The sequence below is a fragment of the Diprion similis genome, chromosome 8, assembly GCF_021155765.1.
Source record: "Diprion similis isolate iyDipSimi1 chromosome 8, iyDipSimi1.1, whole genome shotgun sequence".
Taxonomy (NCBI): Eukaryota; Metazoa; Arthropoda; class Insecta; order Hymenoptera; family Diprionidae; genus Diprion; species Diprion similis.
The window spans coordinates 8717301-8730639 of record NC_060112.1 but is presented as its reverse complement, the minus strand read 5'-3'; the positions used below and the strand labels follow the sequence as shown (position 1 = coordinate 8730639).

Here is a 13339-nt window from a genome sequence, read left to right as displayed (position 1 = left end):
GATTAAACGATGAAACATTTGGCTCCTTAACAGTATAAAACGAAGTATAAATTATCAACGGTAATAATAATATTCACGTTTATCTTTTTTACGTTACCATTTGAAGTTTATCGCTTACTTTTACGCTAACTCAGCAGTACTTGACTAATCAACGACACGAAATTTCTGAATATATATTTAATTTGTGGAATTTACGAGAAAAATGGGTTGAAAAAAAAATTCCACAGGATAAAACAATTTTTCGCGGATACGTGCGTCCGCTTCCCTGGTTAGGAACTGACCGCAACGACTGTAATCTCGGGTTATAAATTGTGTGATAATTAATTTATGCTCATAATCAAACCACCGCAATTTTCTTTTTGTTTCCTTTTTGTATTTTTCTTTGCTTGCTTTCGAATAAGCTGCGATAAATAATGAACGCAACAAAAACAGCGATACTGTTTAAAAATTAACAAGAGTTCTGATTACGTTATGTATATAACTTTATGTTATACTTGGTGCAATACTCGAGTACAATATTTACCTTCGAATCGCAACAAAAGAGCCTTTTTTCGTGAAGGTAGTGGCCGAATAAGCAGATCAACGGTGCCGTGCCTAGATTGATGTTTATTTCCGGTTACGTACTCGATAAGCACAAACGAGAAAAAAAACTCGGTTTTTCCTTGAGATCGTCGGTACAAAGAATTATTTTTATGAAGTTATTTAAAAACTGGGAGATTTTTTTACTGATAAATATAGCAAAATATCGGCATTGATCGTTTACCTATAATTGGCATAATTGTCTATAATGTATGGAGTATTCCGTGCCAAATTACTTAACGTGTGACACTGATTATGTCGGATTTTTCTTTATCATATATGTATATGACAGTCCCCGACTAACAAACGTGGAACATGTAAAATTTTTCGTCTCTATAATTTCTAAAAAAACTGATCATAAATTTTTTAAATTCCTAAGAAAAATGTTGCCAAAGAAAAATAAAAAAGAATCGATAACTTAAACTACTTTGAAATTACTAAACAACAAGATGAAAAACCTAAATTCTTCCGTAAAATAATAGAAAAACCTGACGTTTCGCTTCTGTTTTGGTCCTAAAATCATCGGCCAGTGTCATAAAATTTGTGTAAATTTTATTCCAAAATTAATTAAAAATCGTTCAAACAGAATGGTTGAATTTGTTTCTCTGGCTTTCGAATTTAAGATTGTCATTATGGATAAAAAAAAATCCGCAATTTTCAGGCTCACAGAATGGGAGTGATTTGGCATGGAATACCCAATACGCATGCGTCAAGTACACACCGGCACCTATCGCCTGCGGCGTATATCCTTTGCTTTTGTTTATATTACGGTGACTAACAATAAGACTTTATTATACACATTTTATTTACATACGTATGTTATTACGTAGTAGACATAGGTATGTAAATACCTAATGTACAGCTATTTTTATGCACGCAGTAGACGCAATAGTCGTAGCCGGTACTTTACACTCTGTACGCAACGGGATGGTTTTTTATTTTATTTTATTTTATTTTATTTTATTTTATTTTAACTTTAGTCTCAGTTTCTTCTTCTTAAACTAGCCGTGTAGAATCTGTAGGTGTATACATTTAGGATGAAACGATTTTCAAATTATGTGTCATCTCCACATTTATACCGTCATTCTTGGATTTATAAAACTTTGGAACGGAAATTCGACAGCGGTAGGCTCGTCACGTTTTACCGCTACCAGGCATGGTGTTTCAAAGGAAAACATGTTTTTTAACAAACACCTTCGTTCCGATTAGATTGATGTTCGGAACGCTAACGTTATGGGGGAGGATTTGACTACTTTACATTGACTAAACACATACACACCATGTCGGGATTGTGTTATGCTACACTCGCGTAAATACCTACGTACGATTACGTGACAGCAGCTCTCGCAGTCAGGTACAGAGATTAATTAATTGTTATTATGGCGTCTCTGTGATGCTGTTATGTGCTGTTATGCCCATATATATATATGGGTAAAATAATAATGACGTATGAGGCAAGGGAATGAAAAAAAAATTTTATGATAAAAAGGTGTATTCAAAAGATGCATGAAAGCTGAAGACTTGTACGACACTTTTTTGCTCTTGTCAAATGCAAAAATGAATTAAAAGAAATGATTTTACTTATTATTAATTCTTATCTCCGCCATTTTTTTTTTCAGATTCTGTTATCAAAGTCGTATTCAAAGTTAGATTCTTTCTTTTTTTTTTAGAAAATCTACTTGTTTCGCTCAGCATCAGATATTTCTGAAATCAGTAAATTGCACTAATTGTGAGTAATTATCAAAAGTACGAATTTTCATGTAAATTGCAAATTGCAAATCGTATGAATAAGTCGTTGTGACACGAAAACCGCGAAATTGGCTGAAAAAAACTATGAAACACGAAAGTTGTCTTTCTGGATTTGTTTAACATAAAATGAACCTGAGTGTTTTTACATTCTTTTGTTCGATTATATTCGTTCGTTACGTAAACTGCAAGTAAGACAAGTCAACCAGCTTTGAACGTCAACCAGTCCTATAGAACTTCTCGCTATTCCCGTTATTTACGAAAGTATTTCACGAATTTTGAAGAAGAAGATTTTTATCCTCCCAAAAACTCGGAGACGGCTCGCCCGATTTCAAAGGTCAAAATGCGCAGGTACCATTCCCCCAATGTCACCTTGTTCACCTTGTCAGAAACAAGTTCATCCCTCTGTACTTCTTCTAGTTTCGAAGTGAAGAGCGAGAACGCGACGCTCGTTGCAAACCACGCTGTTATGCTTGTGCGATTAATCGATTAATTGATAGCTTTGATTAGTCGATGTTTCATGAATTTTGCGGAATTTTTTTCTCCCAATTTGGGGCACTTTTCAAAGCGCTATACACGAGTGACCCACCGTTGCCATTTAAGGGTGCCGAAAAACACGTTACCATTTAAGGTTTAAAAGAAACAAGTCACACGGTGTAATCAGTAACATTTTGGACTTGATTTAAAAAATGTATACACATTGCGAGGAATTTTATAAGTTAAGTTAAAAACTATAAACGTTGAAATCTTGTGTCAAGAGGGAAAAAAATAAAAAGAATTCATTGCCGTAATCTTAACTGTCCAATGCATATGTGTACATGTACAGTACGTATCTATACTCTATGGATAAGAAAGGGACGATTCTCGCGAAGCCATTGCGTTAACTTCCAGAGGCTGGCTATTTACACGTAGCGGTTCCGTGCGTGCATCGTTTCTTCGTTGGTCAGATCGTTTCTTTTTCGCTTTGTGCCAGTACCGTCCACGCTGCTGTCACAAACGGTTTGTTAAGCCACAGTTTGTTAACCTCAGTGTGCGTTCCCTAATGGTCAATGTTCGAAGCACAGTCAGAGGTTGAAACTGATTTGCCGGAGAGTTTAGTAAGTAAGCATAGATATATCAGGGTGGGTCTAATTTTCCCTGACCCAATTAAACGAGGTGAAAAAAAATTCCCTGATTAAAAAAAAAAACGTTCTGTTTTACTTTCAGTAGGTACTGCTGCTGCGGTTTTTTTTTTTTTTTTTTTTTTTTATTATTATTATTATTTTTTATTTTTTCATGCAGAGAAAGGTGAAAAGAGTATATCTTTAGATTATATATGTTTATTAACTACTTATGTGCCAAGACGTCATAGCGACGTTAAGCGCGCCCGTGACATACGTGCCAAAAATCGCGAAATAGCGTCATAAAATATTTTAATGTTTTTGGTATCTGAGGCGAATATTCATTTTTCAAAGCATGGATTTTACGTACTCTTGAGATCAAGAAATTCGATCATGACAATAAAAAGTTATTTTTTAGTCCAAATAAGCAATTTCAAGAATTACCGAGTGTATGTGATTTATTATATCGCTTAAGTATAGTTTGTATTAGAAAAGCTAGTGGATAATTTTTAGTTAAGTAGGAAAAAATTTTGAAAAAATGGATTTTTGTCCACCTTGATGTTTTTAAAATCGGTTACGTATCTATAACAAATTTTTCGAATATTTATTTTTCGTTATCGAATTCAAATTCCTACGGTTTATTTTAAATATATTTATACCTCTGTTTCTTGGCATTATTATACAGAGTTATTAGACAAGGTTGAAGTTTATAGTAACGCTAGTGCAACGATGGATTTCTATGAAAATAGTTGATATTTTACAACTTAGAATTATACGAAATTCAGTGAATCGCGACAAAGCAAAATTGTATACACGTATTAAAAAAAAAAAAAAAAAAAAAAAAAATTTGATTATCAGACTTTGAAACCGTTCTAAAATCTAAAAACACGGATTGATTTCTTTTAATTTTTTCTTATCTTTAAGTATAATCTCACGCTAACATTATTAACTTCAACTTCGTGTTAGTAGAAGATTAAGACGATAAAAAGAGGACGATCATTCACAGTAACGAATGATTTTTCGATTTCTTTGTACGTAGTAGTAACGAGAAGAAAAAAACAAGCGAACGGTTTTAAACCCTCATCTCTGTAACACAGCGTTCCGACGACACTCGAACCGGTTTTCCAATTTTTCTGTCTGGTTCGCGGCTGATTCCCTCTTCGTCACTTTTCTCCCGCTGCGCTGTTGTGTGAGTTTTCGTCCCGCACTGTCGAGCAATTCAAGCAAGCAATCTACGTAATACCCACGTGAAACTGCAGCGCCGCGACGCCGGTTTGTGTAAGGTCGCGCGTTAACCGTAATCCACTATAGTTAGCCACTAACTATGTAAGTATAAACTTTTCTACATCCAAATGGTGTAATGCTCGCTCTATATGTATACACACACGCCTCTCTATACGAGCTGGTTAAATACACCCGTTGTGAGGGGGGATGCATCCGGTCTCTTCTTGCCGCTATCCGAGTTCGAGGTTAATTGCACCGTTACGTCATCCCCGGCATGGCACCGCTATGACTAAAAGCGTTCACATTGTTCACACATAACATCCCACTCTCTGTGCTTCGGCTACTCAACTGGTTGGCTGCAAAAATCGTCGCTGCGTTAATGCCCGTTTACAACGTCGCGTTACAAACGAAGCTTGAAGAGACATTTACTGACGATATCTCGTGATATGTTGATCCTTGATTTTATTTCTTTGAATAATTTTCGTCTTTTCTCATTTAATCTCGTAGCTAATCCCGGTAAGAAATGCGTTTTCTTTGTTTTGTTACGTGAATGCAAAATAGTTAGACTAAGGTTCGATCGACTAGTTAGACACGTGTGATTGGTATGAGACGACGTTCTCTCTGAATGATGAACTTTCTATGCTTGACACCAACCGGCGACTCTTTTTAATGAGACGCGTTATGTAAAGAAATTTAAAAGTCTACCATTCATTAATAAACATTATTCTTTATGATATGAACTTCTGTGGGACTTCATTTGAGCCAGGCGGATGAGTAACCTCTTGAAAAATATCACACCTGTCGAACTATTGGATCGTAGTTTTCTTTACTGTGATCGAAATTTTGATTATCATATGTTTTATCGACTGAAGAGGGAAATCTTTAATCGTAAAATTTATCTCGAGGAATGATAATCGATCTTGTGTGAATTTAGCACCTGTTCAGTCTTATTACACCATTTGTCTCAACAGGTAAACAGGTTTTGTCATGTGCATAGGTTTTTTTTTCCTTTCTTTGTACTTGTAAAAAATTTTATTCTTTAATTCTAACAGTGTTGGAAAAGAGTATCAATTACGATGGCTCCAAAATTTTTCTCAAATACTTTTGTTACACGTTTAGACCCTTTTAAATTTAATAATGGAAGCCAAATATCGTCTAAGTCATTCTAAAGTTTAAAAATGGTACTAATTTCAACGAGCGTGGGAATTTATATGATTTTTATGAAGCTAATTCCGGAAACTCGTGACGGATTAGTTGAAGACGCCCCTTGCTTAAAAAAATATTATACGCACCTGATATTTCAAAATACTCACAAGTACGGAACTGATTACTCAAAGAAAAAGAAATGATTCAACTAATTTGCACGGATTTTATGAATACTACACATATTAATTGTTGTAATTTATTATGGAGTTTCATCAACGTTTTAGTAGTAATTATTCTTATTACTCGCTTATTCGTTGAGTATTTAAAGTAGGTTTACGTTTGAAACCCTTTTTTTTTTACAAAAAATATATATTCTACGTTCACCTATTCAACTTGAGCATTAATGGTTGCGCAGCCAATTTAGTATTGAGGTCATGTAACAGTCCTACTTTTACCGACTGAGTCACCCCATTCTTATTTTTCTGTTTATTCAATGTACGCGTAGAGAGAATCAGCTCGGGAATATGGTCGAAATCGCTAATTCCGAATCCGAGATCATCCGTTTATTCGGAATTCACAATGATATGGTTTATTTACAGGCTGATAAAAAATGAGGCTGAAGTCAATGACGTTATCGTAACGAAACATCGAGGAATAAATCATTATTGCACAATTTTAGAACGATCGTTGAATGAGTTGGCTTTCAAAAATCAGAGGACATATTTTATTTTTCATGGTTTATTAAATTTACGGACATTTCTAAAGGTGCAAAGTAACGCTTTTTCTTGATTTCATCCTCATGATAAAAAACGTGAAACGTGAAACATCAGGTTATATATAGTCTTAGAATTTAGTGATCGGCGATTTTTCGGGATCACTAATTGGAAATGTGAGATGAAAGATTTGCCTCTAACTTGGTTTTTGAGGTCGGAAACTGTGTTCGGACGTTCGATTGAATTATTTATTCACTCATATCTCATAATCAAATTTCAAAATCTTTTCGCCAAGCAAAAGCAACCTGATGGATTTAGTTATCTACGCACGAATGTGTTGTCGAAAAAGGTAATAACCCAAGTTAACATTTCTTCTTTGCCACACGTCTTTGAGATAATTATATATTCCAGACTGTTATATTGGCTGAATCAGATGACTAAATTACTCAATGAATTACTTAACATCGTAGAAGAACGATAATACATATATGCAGATTTTTCGCGGATCTCTATATCGAATTGACCTACTTTTGACCCATCTCAACTCGATATTAACCTTGACTAAATCTGTTTAATTTACATCGAAAGAATACGAAGAAAACTGATCTATTCTTTTTTACTGACAATTGTTTTGCAAATGTTGTTTGTGCAACAAAGTAAGCTCGGCAGTCGATCGATTTTATACCGTTACTGCTCCCACAATATCTTCTCGTCTCGTCTGTAACGGGAAACTTATGCTTCGACGGTCTGGCTGGACAAGCGATGGAAACAACTATTATATTTGGCTAGACGCCCAGACACAAGGCTTGTGTCGTATACACCGACGGAAATAATTCTGATGGTCACCCACAATCTGCACGATGTGGCGAATAGCGCGAGGCTTGATATCAATCGAATAAATATTAGTTTTTTGCATGTCGGACAATCTTTTGTCTAGTTGAGAGAATTTATTTTCAACCGAACTTCGTTCACCCCTCTATATAAATGCAGACTTTGAAATATTGAGATTATCTATTATACGGAAATTTGAATATTCGAATTTGGTAAAAGGTTCAAGATTGATTTTTAATTAAAAAACAATTTGCGATACATAATACAGAAAAACAAAATAAAAATTGTAAAAGGAATTCGAGTTTTTAATAATCTTCCTTACACGTTGAATGTAGTTTAAATATTGGAGTTATTGAATTTCGAATGTGTACATAAATTATCCGCGATTTCGATCGTGAAGACAAGGAGAAATGAATTTTAGGTATAAGTTGATGTAAAAGTAGCACATCACACAGCACCTTGTTATACCTAATTCCGAACTGATATTGCCAGGTTGTTATCGCCTTTCGTACCTATACATGTTGTTTTAATCGTTGATAGATATACAATATGTTCATAAAAAGTTGGTGTATAAAAATTACGCATCGACTTACGTGTCTCTTATCGGTTTACACTTTGATAACGAATCAGTTGCGATTAGCTCAGCCCGGTTATTCACTGCACTTCTTACCTCATAAAAGGCAGAACGTACATACATGCCTCATGTATCGTTCTCCCGATCGATAATCTGATAATCACTCTGTATTTTTCATCATACACTGATGGATATATATATATATATGTATATATAAAATTCACAAATAGCTCAAATTGGTTTTGCGCGTTAATTAAATGGAAATTTAACATGTTTTTGATCAACGTATCGTTTTTTTCTCCTGTTACTCGCGTCGCTAGTCGATGGCACAACAAATTTGCTCAGAAAGAAAACTCATTCTAATTCTGATTCTAAAAAATAGTCGACCACTGGGAAGCCATTATTGAATATTATTGTATCTGTACAAGGACCCCCCCCCCCCCCCCCCCTCATATCCGCAATCCTGAAAGATTTTACTCAAGTCATTCTAGGTTTCATTCCAATTCTACATTCTACATGTTTTCATAAAAGTTTGCTTTGATACATACTTTAAGAAAATAGTTGAAAATATGTTTTTCAAATGAATTTAACAAATTAAAAACTATTTGGTTTTGGGACTGATGAATTTGGCATAGAATTTTTCGTATATATTTTGCTGTTTTATGCAATTTTCTATTAAATTACTCATATCGACGTATTACGCAACAAGTTATTTTCAGTCTAGCACAAGTGCTTAAGCCGATGATAAGTTATCTCCTATCTTCTTAAGAAATAATTTGGAACTCAAGTTTTTGCCAATCGCAAGATGTACGTATACAACTTTTGTTATAAATTTTCTTGAGTATCCTGAACTATAACTGTATTTTTCTCCGATTTACGTAATTGTGCGCATTTAGAAAATGTCGTGCAATGTAATATACAGAATCCAAAAATGTAAGCTTCAGTTACTCAATATAAGCCTTATTTTGGTTTGTTGTACTCGCATAGAAAAAAAACGATCAATTCGAAATGTATGGGAAAATAAAGAAATTGTTAAAAATGTCACTAATAATTGTAAACTAATTGCTAAACACACTTAAAAATTCTTCAGAAACAAAATGGTCATTTTCAGTTCTTTGTTTGCGTAGGGGAATAAAAATAAATTGTTTTCAGTTTACTTTGTGAAAAAATATGTACGTTTTATTAGTATACAATATCGGGAAAATTTTGCAGTGAAATGAAAATGGGATCACAATTCAATCCTTATAAATATTACAGTGATCACAGTCTACAGCTGGACTGAGTATGTCAGATAAACTTGGTTTTCTCTCTTCTAGTACTTGAGAATTTATATGGATTTTACATTTGAAAAAATCAGACCTTATTTTTTGCGCAAAACATACATCAGCTCATTTTTTTCCCCGACAACAAGCAACTGTTGAAAATTTGAACCATTTTTGTTGCATTCAATCCTGGAAAAGAAACAAAATCTTTCTCGTAAGCGATAAGACTTTATATATATATATATATATATATATATAGAAAAAAAAATAAGTTGTAAAAAGTAGAGGACTTTCATTTATTAATGCATACACTACGACTAATTAATATTACAGCCGGGTAAAAATATTTTTCCATGAAAAAGTAGCAGCAAAAAAGGTAAATTGCATGGTCACATGCACCTTTATTATTTGGCATCTCGCAGTCTTCCGTGAAACGTTGCACAACGTGCAGCCGTAGGGGTTGGCTGGGCGGGCGGATCGTCTAAGACACAAGGTGTGTGGAGGGAAAACGACAATAGACTGAGAGGGAGAAAGAGAGAGTAAGGGGGGAGGAGAGAGAGAGGGAAAAATTATGAGGAAGGAAAAAGAGAAAGGGCCAGCAGACGATGGCACGTGTCGTCGGGGGGGTCATTGACATTCTTTGTGTATTGTGTCCAGTGTTATGCGTGTAGGTGATAAACTGTACACGCATGTGCGAATTTTCCCCGATTGGCACCCCTTTCTTTGTTTGGTTGTATTTGTTTGTTGTTTTTGTTTTTTTCTCCTTTTTCTTTATGGATAACATTTTGTAGAGGCTGGAAGAAAATGAGGATCAACTCGAATTAATAATTTTTTTTTTTAGGCTTTGATCGGTTCGGTACTTTTTTTAATTACTTGAATAACGACATTTAAAAAAAAAGAAAAAAAAAAGGCGAATCCCAAGTGATGTAAAAAATTCTAAGAATATTCAGATTTTGGCTGAAATTAGTGGGTGGAGTTTTTATTGGATTACCGATGACGAATCCAAGTTCAGACTTTCAAAATTTGTAACGGTGGATCCATTATAGTGTTTCAAAATAATGAAACTCGTCATATTCTTGTGCAATTTGCTACCTAAAGGCTTTCAAATCGTTAATTACGGATCTGAGTTTGTACTTCGAATTGGATAATAATATTTATTCTTTTTATTTTTGGAACTCGGAAATATCCAGTGCGAAAACTGGAAGTTTGAGTTCGAGGGTTGGCTCAGGGTTGGCCAGCCTAAAGCCGCTTGTTATTTATTCAGTCCGCTCGCTTACCCTTATCGTGAGGGTTGCGGTGAATGCGGACAGGTATAAGAACACCTTCGCGTGCAGAGAGCGTTGCACGCGTGCAGGTGAAACCCGGCTATTCCATTTCAACCCTCGCGTGCAATTCGGGATATGCAATCTCCTCCTCCTCCCCCTCCTCCTCCTCCTCGAAACTGCAACGCTGCGCTTTTAGCTGCAAAGCGGAAGTGATAATTGTCGGACCTGCGCCGGTATCGCCCGTTTCCGCTTTTGGTTTTTGCACCTTGCAGTATCTCGTTTCCTATCTTTTATCATGTAACGAATTATTATTATTCGCATGTATAATACCTGCGTAAAACAATCTGGTGCAAATTTTTTTATTAGATTGTTATTTAGACAATTTGGTGGAACTGAAGCTAGAAACTAGGCAGCTACCAAAAGTGTTTTTGTTTAATTATTTGTTTAATTTAAAAAAATTAACTTATTGGAAATGGAAAAATGCGGGTCAGTTTTAACCTCGTAATTCTATAAAAGTATCGGGGCTTCAAGGTATTTCACAAAAATTTTTTTTTTTTTATTTTACTTAGATTATTTGAATGAATAAACGTGTTAGAACGTTTGACCGATAATTCTGGCTGCTAAAGCTTCAGCCTTGTGATGATTTTTTATGTTCACTATTCATTTTACATCGAATCTTTGCCTTTAAATTTTCATTTTTTTTTATCTCATGATTTTCTGCGGTGGAATTTTTGAAAATGGAATTTTTCGCGTAAAGAAGTGTCCGGTTAAATCGAACTTCTGATAATTGATCGCTTATCTATTATCGGTGAATGTAATTTAATCTTATCTGAGGTATGAATATTTATTTTAATTAATATGTGATTACTTTTTTTTTTTTTTCTTCTTTCTTTTTACATCTTATCGAAGAAAATGTGCCGTCCGAGATTTTTTTTCTGTTCCTATCTGTTTAATTCGCATAACTAACGATTGACGCATTTATGTTATGTAACTTTTAAACCTTAAAGTAAAAGCAAGCTCAGGTGTAGCATTTTATCTACAATATTAATAACAATTGAAAAGAAAAAAAAAAATACATTACATATGAAACGGGGAGAGAGCATGGGAAGAAAGAAAGTTTTAAAGTAGTGTAGAATTATCGTCTGTGTAATACTTACTCCGAATAATGAACTTCCGCATTTCGGGTGCGTGTGAACGAACAGCTTACTCGTGCCTACAGACTGAACACAATTGTGTGAATCGAACAATGAAAGCCCACGTTGTATACCATCTGGTGTCGAAAAATTTAAATTCGTTTAACACAAACGGGAATACATATTTTGAGACGAAACGTTGTGATTTGATTTTTGCAAAAAAGACATTCCGAATTGTATTATAATAATTACAAGTTATGAGGAAGTTGTGAAAAATTGTGATAATTCGCTTTTCAATTGATTTTTGTTACGGCCAAATCTCTAACCTCAGCTTTTGTCAATCTATAAGCGATTTATTTTAATCTAGAAGAGACCTTTGATCTAGCCCTTTGTACATCTGTCAAGACGCAATCTCGATCAATGATTTCTAAACGAAGTTTATAGACTATCCGTTAATTTTCACTCCGCGTCAGAGGTTACATAATCAGCCTTGAATCTAGGAATAAATTTTATTCGACCGGTGCAATAATACATTATTATAAATTGCAAAATTGATATCTTTTGGTGAATATTTTGTGTAGATCTTTTTTTTTTCTAAAAAATAAGTACCGCCTTTGCGATCTGGACTGAATATGATAAGTTTTTTCAAAAATTCCTTTCCCGTGATGCTGCTACTTTAATTCCTAAAAATAGGGAATACAAGATGATGAAAAAAAAAGAAATGATTCCCACGATTTTTTAGCGCAGTGGTTCTCCGATCACTTATCTAATTTCGTACTTTGGGATACAATATCGACTGTAGTGAAAAGAAAGTAGAATTATTTAGATAACTTTTTAACGTCGAACTGGCGCTAAAATTATTTTTATAAATAGAATTTTAAATAATGTATATTTTTACATTCTGTTGCAGGGTACAGCGAGCTAGAAGCCTAAACGAAAAAACGTGAGTATATAACTTGATTTATACATATATTTATACATATACTTACCTTCGAAAAACTTTGTTATATATACAAGGGCTTAAGCATCGTAGAATCGTAACGAAACATTTTATCATCTCAATTACTTTACAACGGATTACTGCAACATTCCAAAGTATAATTGAGCAAACAAACTTCGCCCACATGGAATAAAATAGGTTACTGTTACAATTAAGGTTGAAGTATTGTTTAAAATTCAAGGGAATTTGGCATACAAGCAACAATGCGGTGTTTCGTGCGATTATAGTTGCAAGCCACTTCTACGTTTTTTGGTTGTGCAACATTAAATCTGTTTCTTTAGTCAACTAAAATTTTTTGCCTTTAATATTTTTTTCATTCAATCTGCATACCTTATACGTATTCCGTGTAGGTAATTACATCCGTGGATTCTTACATATTTCTAACATATGAACGTGTCTAGCATTTATATCTGGTCATTTATATTTATATCTATAGTCACAGATTTAATATATATATATATATATATATATATCTATATACATGTTGGGTATTCATAGCTTGCGGGTTTGGCGATTATCATATACACCGATCTTAACCAGAGTTGTGTTGAAAAGTTCGAATTATACTGTGCACGTGAATTATACACGTGTAATTTATATATAATTTATATGGACGACGATATTTAACGCTTGTCTCACACGTATCAGTCAGTCTTAACGGTTCCCGTAGTAGAAATATGTTCATGACGCGTTTGATAGACTCAAATGATGATTCGAGTGTATTGTATCGATGGTTTGATCAAATTAACCGATAAACTTTGAGGAA

The 13339-nt window shown here is 34.2% G+C and overlaps 1 protein-coding gene across 2 annotated transcripts in view; it reads left to right on the top strand.

Moving 5' to 3' along the window:
* The window catches only part of LOC124409480 (protein hu-li tai shao), a 56954-nt gene that overhangs the window by 5443 nt on the left and 38172 nt on the right, over window positions 1-13339 (top strand). For both annotated transcript variants that reach the window (XM_046887097.1, XM_046887099.1), the window contains exon 2: window positions 12484-12516. The gene's annotated coding sequence lies outside the window, so the exon portion shown is untranslated. The remainder of the gene's footprint in view (window positions 1-12483; window positions 12517-13339) is intronic.